This window comes from Protopterus annectens, chromosome 2.part2 (assembly GCF_019279795.1).
Source record: "Protopterus annectens isolate FY-2018-M chromosome 2.part2, PAN1.0, whole genome shotgun sequence".
In the NCBI taxonomy this organism is placed as follows: domain Eukaryota; kingdom Metazoa; phylum Chordata; order Ceratodontiformes; family Protopteridae; genus Protopterus; species Protopterus annectens.
The window spans coordinates 1,038,189,494-1,038,203,944 of record NC_056730.1 but is presented as its reverse complement, the minus strand read 5'-3'; positions in this window follow the sequence as shown (position 1 = coordinate 1,038,203,944).

Genomic DNA, 14,451 nt, shown 5'->3' with positions numbered 1-14,451 from the left:
GAAGTTGTTTTTCCTTTGACAGTAGCAGCCATTGGAAACTCTACTGTTGAAAGACTTTCTGCATGACATTCTAAGAGACAAAGTCATATACCTACTCCAAGTCCATAACATGCTGTAAATAGTATTATCATATTTGCATGACCTCTCTAATAAACAAAGGGTTGATGCATAAATTTGGACCTACAATAAACCATGAAATGGACAGATTGTTGAAAATTCACACGATCCAAACCATATGTCAAAACATACAGTACATAAAAAAACAAACAAAAAAATGAAAGCAACACCCACATACAACAGAAAAAAATGCTTATGTCCCCCACATACACAGCTAATGATTTATACCTATTCAGATATTGCACTACAGTGGGGAAAAGGGCAAATTCCTGATCCCTACTGTAATGCAATCTCAGTCAGAATGGTTTGATAGACTACATTTTTGGCCACTTGCTTTTGATCATATGACTTTCTGCAATCTGTCCATTTGATAGTTTGATAGGAACCCATGCATTTCTCCGCTGTGAGTCAGAGGATTGATCATTAGGCAATATCTCTTTTTCAGCACATTGGCTTAGCCTTGTCTATGTAGAATTACCTGACTGATTTGTCTATAGCTGAGCACTTCTTTGTGTTCATAATTTTTAAAATGGGGACTATTACCCCTAGTTTGCAGTGAGGAGACACTGTTCCAGCCTTCTATGCATCACAGAAGGTGAATGTTTCAGACAGGATATTCAGCATTTCTGACTCAATACTAGGTAACTTCTTAGTCTTGCCACAACATAGCTATTGAATTGTTGCAGTGATATCATGCACAAATACAGATTTATTCCCACCATCTGTTCTTGGCACTGACTACTCATAAGGTGCCATGTCCACAGAAAGCAGAAATAATTTTAGTGTTTTCATCATCTTTCAATAATATCCTTGTTTATGTTTAATGTTTTACTACCCTTTAAGACATCAGTCTGGTACTCTGCATGACTTGAAGAACCTCTTTGAAGTCATTTAAAGTAATTCTCCTGGGTTCTACAGTCTTGTCCTACAATTGAGACTCCATCTCAATGACACCCACAGCTGCTATCTTAAGGTATAGAAACTCCTTGCTAGTAACAAAAGGAAAGCATCTTTCTTTTTTAATCTGATGGCTTTCCTCACTGATGGTGTCAAAAACTGAGCCTTATAAGGTTATGCCCATGACAATTGGCAACCATCTTTCAATGGGGATCACCACTGCTGCTGTATTAAATATTGAAGCCTTGTTAAAGCTTCATACAGTTTATATGTTGACTATCTCCTAGTTATATGTTACAAGGTCCCTAGGAGGTGGTAGCTGAACGTATCACAGACAAAAGCACTGGCTCTTTATTCTTACCACATATGTAGACATGTACATGTACACATAAACACCCCTGCTGATACACACACACACACACACACACACACACACACACACACACACACACACACACACACACACACACACACACACACACTCTCTCTCTCACACATGGAAGCATGCACACATGCATAGGAAGGAGTGCTCAACTATAGAAGAATCATGCCTGTAAAACTTCATGAGAAACAACTGTATTGTTGGGATTTTTGTACTGATGAATGTGTGCCTGTGACCGTTTGAAGGTTATAAAGTATGCTCATATGTGAGTTTATAGAAAGGGCACTATACTCTAAATAGAGTAGGTTGACAAGCAGTCCATAATGGTAACCTCACACAGTTTATTTTTATACATACAGCCTCAGTATGCCTAACAAGAATAGCAGGATAAGTAAGGTCCCTGGTGAGATTTAGACTAGAAAGATGCAGAGACTGGGGTGTTGCTGCCAATGGCTCTTCAGGCTGGAAGCTGCTGACCAGTCCTATTGTAAACATATTTATCTTGGTCTCGAGGTTGACATCATTGCTATTGTTAGCCAGAACCATAACTATAAAGGGTCACTGACACTACACAAGATTCTGAAAAACAGGCTCTCTGCCTTGCACAGAATGGTAGCATGGCAGGAAGGGGGTCATCACCTAAGCTACCATAGAAGGAGATAGATGTGGTTTTGGTCACTTTTCTAAGGGAACTGCACTTCTCAGATTCCCTTGGTGGGATGTTGCATTATCCACTGAAGATTCTTCAGGGGAGTATTGCTATACCTGCATTACACCATGATTTCATTTGACTGCTCCCTTAATCACTGTACATCTCACTAACATTGTGTTTTTGAATACTATAAGCAAATTGGGGGTACGACTTTCAGGGCCACCTGCACAAGGTAAACTATTATCGAATATTGCCAGCAAGTACTGAAGTATTTAAATCAGCATTGGGCATAAGTTAGAAGTGATGGGTTAAACTTCTTTGGGTTTTGTACTTTGCTGTGTTCACAGGTGATTCTCTATTTCTTTGAGTTTTTGTACTTTGCCATGATCATAGACATTTCTCTGTTCAGCACCACCACCATGAATTTTCCACTATGTGTTCAACAGTCTTCTGACTCAGATAGTGATGGTGGTGCATGTCTGGCAAAATCTAGGAATACAGTGTCTGTGTTGGACACAGGGTGTCTGGAGGTAGTACCCACTAACCGTAATATAGGCAAAGCTTATGTGCCTGTGTGATTGTGGGCACTTAAGGAACATACACCACACAAAGGACAGGTTAGTGTGGGCACACTGTCAGGGCAGAGTGTGCATCTGTGTGTGTGTGTGTGTGTGTGTGTGTGTGTGTGTGCGTGTGTGCGTGTGTGCGTGTGTGTGTGTGTGTGTGTGCGCACGTGTGTGTGTGTGTGTGTGTGTGTGTGTGTGTGTGTGTGAGAGTGAGCGTGTGCACATGTGCACGCACGTATGTGTGTGTGTGTGTGTGTGTGTGTGTGTGTGTGTGTGTGTGTGTGTGTGTGTGTGTGTGTGTGTGTGTGTGTGTGTGTGTGTGTGCCCATGGTTCAGGCATCACTGCAAGCCACTAGCCCAATAGGGTAAGTGGGTGAACTCATGAGTGACCATTAAACACATGGACATGCATATTACTGCACATTCAAGGCAGAGGTACTGACCACCCCCTGAACCTGGAAATAGTAATCCAATGTATATGCAATGCCATCAAGAAGGCAGGGTGTGCAGGATGACCTTTAGGAGCACATGTGCTATATGTCTGACACTGTTGATGGAATAAATTACTTACAGGCACAAGACAGCTCCTCCAAGGCTCACATGCCATGTGGCAGGTGTAGTCCTGGCAGGGAATGTGATCCATCTATTAATGCAGGGATGATAGGTCATGCAAGGTCACTGTGATGCATTGACAGCACCCCCACAGCAGCATCAGGTGTTGAAGTGCCTATGGACAGAAGAGGACATCCCAACATCATGGCAATAGCAGAAGTGGTACATCTGGTGACATGATGCTCATTGTCATGCATCACGACTGGATCTTGCCAGGGCTGTGGTACTACCCATGAAACTCTTGTAAGAGGCTACTATCATGAGCAGGATTGTGCATGCAATGGCCACCATCTACTATACATATCCTAGACCTGTGTGTTAGATCGAACTACAGTACTTCACCTACTATCTGGGCTTTTTCAGAATGCACACAAATTCACAGATTCACACACATACACACACACACACACACACACACACACACACACACACACACACACACACACACACACACACACACATACACACACCACTAATCAACCAAACTTCAGTGGCTCATAACACATTTCTCACTCCTCCATAACCACATCTTATACACAATGCAGAAATACATTTTCATTTTCTATAGCAGTCGTGCCTTTTCCTGTGGTAGAATTTGCACACTTGTGCTACTATCTTACTTCTGCAAATAAATTTAACTATGACCACTTGTATTGGATGTGTCTGATACACATTGTAGCCAGCCTATGCTTGAGTAATCACTGTCTGGTTTTGAATTTGCATGCATCACTTTTACTGTACTGAATATGTTGTACTATAGGTCAAAGCTGTGTGCCAGTCCCTGTCTTCTTTGCCAGCACTACAGTATACTGGACCTGCTTCTGTTGAACATGTAGCATGTGCATCCCCTGCTGCTGGGTCATTGACTAATTACTTATCTGGCTTACCCTTCACTGCCTGGTATGCTGGGAGATTTATTCTTACAATTGGCCTCGTTACTGCAACTGACTCCTAAGTATCATATTGTGTAAAATTACTCAAACAAAGAAAGGTTTTAGCACATGTGTCAGGCTCCTTCTTCAGGACACCACAGGATTCATACAGGCAGTGAAAGCATGCCTTCAGGTGCTCAAACAGAACTACATAATGGCCCTAATTTGTGACAGCACAGAGTTGTACTTATGGTGTATTACACTGTGCAAATTTTGGATAGAAGTCATCACCCAAAGGCTCCAAGGCATATAAGCATTGTCAAAAATGTCCTGTGGGAATCATCCCTCTGAAACCATTGGTGAAGGCCATGCATGTGCCATATGTGTGAGTCATGGTAAATGCCCTGGTGTCCTACAGACATATTGTAGAGAATACCCTGTGCATTACAGATGACCTGACAATTAATGCAGTGCTACCCTTTACAGATTATATGCAAGGTCACCAGGTAGGATTTTGTTTTCAATATGGGTGTTGCCTATGGCCTCAGCACCTTAGGTAGGAAGGATATATCATAGAATTCCTTCATGATGTTTATTCTTTCCTCTGTGCTATGTGGAAATCATACATACTCACCCACATGCTGCAGCATGGCATCAAAAAACTAATGGAGTATTCTCAGGACAAATGCCTGAGATACTCCCACCTTGTCCCATGTTGGTCAGTGAGCATTCTGCATAGCTAGTATACATGAAGTCAAGCATACCTTTGTACTCACAAGGATAGGTAATTCATGACTCCCACAGGTCTGCAGATGAGGTGGAAAAATGTCTACCAGATTTAGCCCAGTGTCTTAATTCACATTAGTCCACAATGTTGGTGTCATGGGATGACCATATGCATCACAGTGGCTCGTGGTAGCAATAATAGCCTTTTGCATATGCGTGTTCGATAATGCTGTGGCAAACTATATTTTTCATAATTTCCCTGCATTAACATGAGTATTTGGCTGCATTCATTACCACTAGTATTACAACACCACATCATGCTCTTTACACATTTCTGAATCACTCGTGCTCTTGTTTTACCTCATTTGCCCAGAGCTCCTCATTTTGAAACTACTTCTCATTAGCATCTCTTTTATAGTCATTAGCATATACTGTTAACAGCTTTGTTGCAGAGCTTCCATCGTTCATACTGAGTATATCTCTGAATTGCACGCACCCTGCAGGTGCGTGGCTGCTCATCACAATTGTCTACCACAATGTAGCAAATATTTCTGGATCCCAGGGCCAAGTGTCTGTTAGTAATTCTTATAGGTTCATAGGTTCATAGGTAGGTACTAGGCTATTGGCCCAAGGGCCTACGTAAGCCTAGCCAACAAGATTTCCTGGCTTACACCACCCAAGAAAGTTATTTTCCTGTGCCACTGTCAAGCAGAGACACAAAAGTGATCCTCGGGGTGTATTTCCTATTTCCCATCCACTCATCAAGATTTTTCTTGAAGAGTGCTAATGAAGAACTTTGATTGACATAGATGAGTAGCCTGTTCCAGAGTATGGGTAGTCTATGGGACAGGAATATATCCCTCCAGCATGTCCTGTTTATTGTGGTGACAAGGTTTAGGTCCCTAGAGCATGTAGCTCTGAGGGGTTGGGGTTTCTTTAAGTGGGGCATGTCCAAAAGCTCTGGGTTTGACATAGATTTGTATGTTAGGCAGAGATCGCCTCTGAGTAGGCGATATGCTACGGAGTAAAGCTGGAGTTTTTTGAGGCAGTCAGTGTAGGACATTTGTTTGAGGCTAGTAGTCCTCTTTGTGAGGTACTTCTGTGGCCTTTCCAGCTGCTGCAGATGCTTTTCCAGCTGCTGCAGATGTCTTGTGAGGTACATTCCAAAAGGGGCATTGTACTCTATAATGGGTCTAATGAGTGTCGAGTAGAGGGGAACAATGACCTCTTTTTTCCTGGATGAGAACCCTTTTATAATGAGGTGTGTCATGTAGAAGGACTTCCTGACTACTGTGGCGATGTGACTATCAAAGGAGAGACTACTGTCCACCTGTGTCCCAAGGTCTCTTATCACACATTCAGTATTACTTAGATTGCTACCTATGTGGTAGTTCATGGGTACAGAGTTTTTACCAAATGAGATGACACTGCACTTTCTGGCATTGAGCTTGGGGCCATGGTTCTGGCACCAGGCATCTGTCTCAGCGAGGCCCTTCTGTAGGATGTCCCATCATTTGGGGACTTGACTATGGCTCCTAGTTTGCAGTCATCTGCAAACTTCTTTAGCCAGAGGCCTTCTATGTTAACCTGTACTTCAGAGAAGTAGATACCAAACAGGAGAGGTCCCAGAACAGAACCCTGTGGTATGCCACTTGTCACTGCTTTGAGGTCATATTTGGAGTCTACAACTTTTACAGTGTGGGTTCTGTCAGTGAGCCAGTTGGCAACCCATCTTGTGAGGTAGGGATTTATACCTAGTTTAGTGAGTTTAGCTATAATTCCAGAATAGGGGATGGTGTTGAAAGCCTTGGCGAGGTCAAGATAGCCTGTGTGAACCACCTTACCCTCATCTATGGCTTTGGTGTCTCCCTCAAAGAAGTAGATCAGGTTCAGGAGGCATGATCTGCTTTTCACAAACCCAAATTGGATGGGATCCAGAGTTTGGAAGTTACCAATGTCTTTGTTTATGAGTTCCATGATGATACATTCCATGGCCTTGCAGACCAGGCTCGTCAGGCTAATAGGTCGATATTTCCTGAGATCAGTGGTCGCTCCCCCTTTGTGGAGTGGGATAACTGTTGCTGTGCACCATTCAGTGGGCACAAAGCCTGATGCAAGGCTATTATTGAACACGGTGCTTAAGTGGGGAGCCAGTTTGTTCTGAAGTTCGTGTAAAACTCAGCCTGTGATGTTGTCCAGTCCCATGGATGTTGTGCTTCTGGCTTTAGAGAGTGCAGCTTTTACCTGCATAGTTGTGATTACAGGGACTCTGCATTCTTCCTGTATAGATATGGGCCCTTTAGGGGGTGGGGGGTAAAGTTAGAAGTGAACCTATCTGCCAGGATGTTGGCAATATCAGCTGGTTCTGTAATTTTCCTGCCATTGTGCTGTAACTCAGAGCAGATCTGGGTGTTGCCATCGAGATTCTTGACATAGCTATATAATGCTTTGTGGTTGTCCTTAGAATTAGTGGCAATTTTGTTTTTGTAGCTAGCTTTGGAGGATCTTATAAGGGATCTCAGCTTCTTACTGAGGCTGACCAGGGAGCTCCTCCACTCATGGGATTTTACTCTCTTTTGCAACAGTTTCTTCCTTCTGTTGTATAGTTTGTTTATGGCAGGGGACCACCAGATTGGCTTCCTTTTTTTGGAGGATAGTGTCTTGGTTCTGTTTGGGATAGCACGATCCATGCACTCATGTAAGTGCTTATAGAGTGCATTTGTGTAGGATTCAGCAGTTGTAAATGTATTGTCCATCTGCATGGGTGTCATGAAGTTCACCACTTCTGTCTTAAGAAGCATGAAGTTGGCTTTGGAGAAATTTTTTACTGTTGTTTCCTTAATGGGGGGTGGGGGGTGGGATGTGGATATCAAAGGTGATTAGCTTATGGTCAGATCGGACCAACCAAGAGGTGATTTCAGGTGTGGAACACCAGTCACTCATGTTGGTAATGACTAGGTCTAGGATATCATTGCCCCTGGTGGGAGTGTGGATAAGTTGATCCAGGGCATTGGAGTTTATGAATTCCAGAAAGCATTGAGCTAAGGAGTTGATACACGAGTAGTTTTCCCAGTTAATGGTGGGGTAGTTGAAGTCACCCATTATTATTATCTGCTCTTTTTCATATTCTTATACTTGTAACAATGTCATTGGTTATTACTAGCCATGCAGTCCAGGAAGTAGTTAAGGAGCTGAGCCCAAATAAGCAAGTTGCCCCAAAGTAATGTCTGGTTAAGTAACTTGGTTAAAGTCACATAATAGGCAGATTGAGGCTTTGAGAATCAATCCACATACCACAAACTGTAGTTCATAGCCCTAATCCTGTGCTCTAACTACCAAACCTGTATTCTGATGTCTTAATATCATTGCATATGCCTTAATGGTCTGGGTTTTGGCTACATACATATTTAGCCATATAAATCAATGAGTTTATATAACAACAGTGTATCATTAAAATAGAGTTTTGATGCCATGGCTGATACCTTCAGATGTACATTTAGCATTAAGAGAAAGCTACTTTACTTTCATTACCTGAGAGTAGTCAACACCTGAATAATCATTTCAATCTCATGGAATCCATATGGCTACTGTGCCTACCTTCCAGTAACGGCTGCCTTTCTTCGAAAATTTGCTGGTGTAACAATATTCTCGGTCTTTGAAGGACATGAAAATAATTATAGCATACTCTTTTCCACTACATCCTTCCCTAAGAAATTCAGGGATTGATTAATCTTGCCAAGTGTCAGCAGTATGTGCCAATGCTCTTTGCTCTATCAGACAGCATTTTGGTTGCCATTGAATGAGATGAATAATGTATGCCGGTGTTCTTCTGTATTCCTTGTGATTTTAGTGTTAGTCTTCATATGCTATACTATAATGTCTCTTATGTCTGTCATAGAATGACCATTGGATAGATGGACATTCCCATAGAGAACTAACTGCTGGGTCAGGAAATGCCAAAAAACCACCATTGTCAAACACATTCTTTATGTTCTTACGTGGCAGTGTCATGCATGCTTCTTCTGCCATTTCAACAAAGATGGTGGCTAAATCACATGCACATGGAAACATTTCCAATTATAACCATTACACCACTGCAGTTCTTTTCTGTTACCCATATGTTAAAATTGTCTGCACATCCATGCATTTTAATGTACATTTATGGAGGTGGTGCATTTTTGTGAATAAGTAAACGCTCTTAAAATGAATTGTAACTGTACATAGTTCTGAGACCATTTGAGTGAATGGTTTAATTGACTTTCTTTATACATAAATGTGGGGATGGTGTACATGTTAGCCTACAGGCTTGAGCAATATATTTCAATTATCAAATAATCACAAAATGTTTACATCCTTGCAAGACCTTCATTGAATTATCACTTATTGCATGGGCAAATTTAGACTTACATAAAATAAAGCAAACCATAATTACATGTTCACAGTTACAAATTATATACATCACATTCTTCTGTACAATATCATAAATCCAACATCATATAAGTTAGTCAATTCCCACCTTCCTGGCTTATTTAAAACTGGAAGCGTATCATTATCCAGACTTAAATGGAATGTTATCCATTTGTTGCATTTTAAAATTAAGGAGTCTGGATAGGTGATTAATTGTATTTCATTTTATTTTAACAGATTTATTTTCTTTAATATAGTTGCTATGACTTGATTTTATTTTATTTCAGTAGGGCTTATATAAATATGTAATTTTTTTAATGGGTAGTTTAGTAAGTTGAGTCTCTAGTGAAGGGCTGTGAGCTTGTTTTGGAATGTATTGGCTTAATTGCTAAGTAGTCAGGTGTTTTAATTAGCTATTTAATGAGGTGCATGTAGAATTGGTTTGTTGGTTTTCTGATGAAGTTGGTGTGGAACACTGATGAAAAGCTTATTTGTGTTGTTGAGCTTAAAATAAATTCTATTCTGTCAGCTTACTTATTACTGTGTTCGGATTTGGAGCATTTTATTTAGTGCATTCATCGAGGTTGACTGTCTTGCTGGCTTCCTATTTTAGTTTTGGTTTGTTTTTTTTGATTATCCAGTTTCCTGTGGTTTTAGTCATTTGGGAGCTATGGCTGACACACAACCTGAGTCTTCTCTGCAGACGGAAGTGGGGGATTTAACTGTCTTGATTAATTTACTTACCCAGAAAGTCGACTCTTTCACGGCGCATGGAAGATTTGGTGGGGCATTCGCAACCTTTGTTTGGAAGTGACACCTTCCAGGTGAGGACTCCTTCCACTAACCTCGCTGGGGCTCAACTTTATTTCATGCGAGGTACAGCAACAGATGGTTGTGGTGCAAATGTGATTGGCAAACAATTGCAGAATAGATCTACAGGGATTGACTGTAGACTTCCTGCTGTTTCACCACATTTGGATATCGGCAGATCAGATGCAGTCGGTACAATAGAAAAAATGGGGATGAGTGATTCACTGCAAGGCCAGGTACAGTCTAACTTAAATACTTGGTTAAACCAGCCTTTTTTGTTTAACGAAGGATTAGAAGGGAGTCATAGTAATCGAGGCTCTCTAGGGGATGAGGATCTAGCACATAAATTAAATATGTTTGACTGCAAACTAATTAAGCTGAGAAAGCTACAATTGGAAGTAGCTTACTTTGAGGAGTGCCAGTGGTCTAAAGTGGTTCCCAAGGGACTCTGATCATGGCAGTATCCAACAGGCTTAGAGGAAGGCTCTGCATTCCATAAAGATTTACTTTCATTGTTTGATAGGCATGGGTTTGAACTACTGAATTTGATTTGCAAGCATTATAAAGAGGCCATCAGTACATTGTCTGGGGAGTTCACTATTCTTGATGAAGCTGTAAGACATGCTTCTAATTTTATTAGATACAGATTCGATTACGATTGCATTTTCACCAGCATCGACTGGCAATTACACAAAATTAAATCTAATAAAATCAGGAAACTCCAGAGGGACTTGAAGGCCTACAGGGAGTGGGTGGCCTACCCCAAACCACCGAGATCCCAAGGCAATTTTTTAGCCTCAACTATTGGGTCCATTGGTCCTTTGTTAGGCATTGATGCCCCTAGGACCAATAGATTGACATTTGGGAATGAGGTGGATGCCCCTGGTGGTTCAATCCAACAGAATCAGACCCGGCATAGTGACCGATTGTCTTCTAGGAATCAACCCACCGAACCAGCACTAGAGGTCGAGGACCAAAATTTTCAGGACAATGCCTCAACCCATCAACCTTCTCCGGGGAGGAGGCAGAGATACAGGACCAGGAGGAGGAATTAGGTTTGCCTGCTTTTTCTACAGTATTTCCAGCTACAGACCCATGCCAGATTGTTACCAACACTGGGAAGGACTTTAAGATTTACAACTATTCAGAGTTTGTTTTTACCCCACACTTAGTGGATCTTCTGGCAAAGGGTTTGACATTTGTGCCCAGTAGAAGGGTAGATATGGCCAATACTTTGATCGATTTTAAGCTTTTCATTAGAAAGCTTAATTTACAGCTTATTTTTGGCAAACAGGCCATGATACTGAAGGATTTTCAGGTTTTCAGTACATTCAATCCTCCTTTACACCACTCTTCATGTCTTTTTGATCGTTTGTGTGACTTGGACCTACGTCAATTATTGAAATGTAAACGTACTGTCAATTTCAACATCAATAAAGATGAGAAACGCCTGTTAGAATTGTTAACCAAATCATCCATGAGGGTTATGCAGCCCGATAATAGGGGAGGATTGGTAGTCATGGAAGAGGTTGATTACACCAGGAGAATGGAAAATATTTTGGCATCCGAAACCTACAAGGAGGTTTTGAAAAATGAGTTGAATCAGAGTGTGACCATGGTCTGTTCTTATTTCAATGACATGTTTATCAACGGAGTTATTAATATGGAAGTGTTTAATTATATTTGCACACCTAACCCCAGGATACCTGTCCTGTTTGGTAATCCCAAGATTCACAAGAGTGTGCATGATCCCCCTATGCACCAACTTGTGAGTGCTAGGGGCAGTGTGACTTATGCTGGGGCGAAGGTGGTTGACACGATTTTGAAAAAGTATGTGTCCAGCGAGTCTCACATTTCCAAAGATTCCTGGTCATTTCTCGAGAGGGTCAATCGTATCCCCTTTATAGGGGAGAGTAATTTCTTGACAATTGACGTCATAGATTTATACTCTTCCATCCCTCATTCCATAGCATTAGAATGGATCGAAGCCATCATGACCATCAAACAGGCACCTGCCGGGGACATTTTGATGGTGAGGGAGTTATTAGATATCATTTTGACCTGCAATTTTTTCTCCTTCAACCACCGCTGGTTCCACCAATTAATAGGGGTCCCGATGGGGTCTCCCTGTGGGGCCAGCATTGCCAATTTGGTGATGACATACTGGGAGAGGGAGTTTGATTTTACCAATCCTATTATCCAGGAAAAAACCCTTCTTTACACTAGATTTTTGGATGATATTGTCATCATCCTACAAGGGGAGAGGGAAGTGGCTGAGACACTACTGGGTGGTTTTAATGCTTCCATAAATTTTTTGAAATTTACATTTAATTTTTCTAAGGAGAGGATCTCTTACTTAGATGTGGAGTTATTGAAGGACATCTCCTCAGGTTGTTTTATTGCCAAAATCTATCGTAAAGCAACTGTTTCTAACAGTTATTTACATTTTGAGAGCAGCCACCGCTTCCACCAGAAGAGGTCTATAGTAAAGGGGCAGTTGGTTAGGGTGGCGAGGATGGTGTCTAAGTTCAGCAACTTCCTCGAAGAATGTGAGTTTATTCAAGGCCTCTTTCTGAATAGGGGATACCCGGAACATCTGATTTCAGAAGTGGTCAGGGAATTTAGCGGTAAGAGGGACAATGGGTTTTACACACCAGTTTTGGGTAATCGCCTAAGGTGGTGTTCAGGAGGGGGTTGAATCTGAAAGATATCTTACAGATGAAATCAAATCAAACCCCAGTCAAGGGGATGTACAAATGTAATATGTGCAAATACTGTAGGTTTATTAAAACAGGGACCTTCTTCAGTATCAGGGAAACTAAATACCCCATCAGGGGTAGATTTAATTGTGCCAGCCTTCATGTGGTATATTTGGCTAGATGTTCTTCATGCCCGGTGTTCTACATAGGAAAAACTGACAGGAAGCTATATGAACGGCTCTATGAACGCCTATATGCCATTAAAAAAGAGAAGATGGAGAATGCGCTTGCTAGGCATGTCAAGGAGTATCCTGGTCATGAATTTACTTTTTCAGTTATTGATCAAGGTAGTTCCTTCCAACAGGGGTCCTGACACGTTATTGCTAGAACAAAATTAATTAATCTGGCAATTAAAACTGGAAGCTTATCATTATCCAGGCTTAAATGGAATGTTATCCATTTCTTGCATTTTAAAATTAAGGAGTCTGGATAGGTGATTAATTGTATTTCATTTTATTTTAACAGATTTATTTTCTTTAATATAGTTGCTATGACTTGATTTTATTTTATTTCAGTAGGGCTTATATAAATATGTTATTTTTTTAATGGGTAGTTTAGTAAGTTGTCTCTAGTGAAGGGCTGTGAGCTTGTTTTGGAATGTATTGGCTTAATTGCTAAGTAGTCAGGTGTTTTAATTAGCTATTTAATGAGGTGCATGTAGAAATGGTTTGTTGTTTTTCTGCTGAAGTTGGTGTGGAACACTGATGAAAAGCGTATTTGTGTTGTTGAGCTTAAAATAAATTTTATTCTGTCAGCTTACTAGTATCACTGTGTTCAGACTTGGAGCATTTTATTTGGTGCATTCATCGAGGTTGACTGTCTTGCTGGCTTCCTATTTTAGTTTTGGTTTGTTTTTTTTGATTATCCAGTTGCCTGGCTTAGTTGTTAGAATACTTTCTGATACTTTATGAATGTTATATTCTGTATGACTGCTATTTTCCTTAAGATTTTGCATCTGAAATACCACTCTCTCCTTATTTCTTGAATTTTCCCTCTGCTTCATCATCATCCATTTTGCCTTTAAAATATATATTTTTTTGCCTGTGTTATATATACAAGCCATAACTGTGTAGCTCTAAAGATCTATTAAAATCAGGTAAACTTAGCTTTCGACCGCACCACATTGTGTGGAAAGCTCCGCATTTGAACTGAAATGAAGCAATGTTCTGCTGTTCGGCTTTCGACAGTGGTGGTTCCACTTTTGTTTCTCTGATTGGCTCCCAAGTCATAATTGTAACCAAGAGGCAAAGACAGAGAGAGAAAGGGAGCCAATCAGAAAACAAGTTTGAACTTAGCGGGCAATCGGAATGCCGAGTAAAAGTCCATGGCTTCATGGATGCCTATAAGGATAACCCTGTGGGGGGTGAATTCCTTTAACTGGTAACATTTTTCTTCCTTATCCTACATCAGATAAAGCAAATATGACATAACAACACAGTGTAAGAAAGCAAACTTTGACAAAGATCATATTTTTAAACTAACCTGTAAATTCAAATACACTTGTTTTTTTCATGTCTACATTTTTCATTCTTGCCTGAGCGAGAAAGAACAATTCGTTTTTGCACTGTCAGTTTGTTAGCTCTCAGGTGTAACACCTGAAGCCAGAAATCTGAGATGCAGTAACTCTTTCAAAGCTGGTGATAAGATTGTA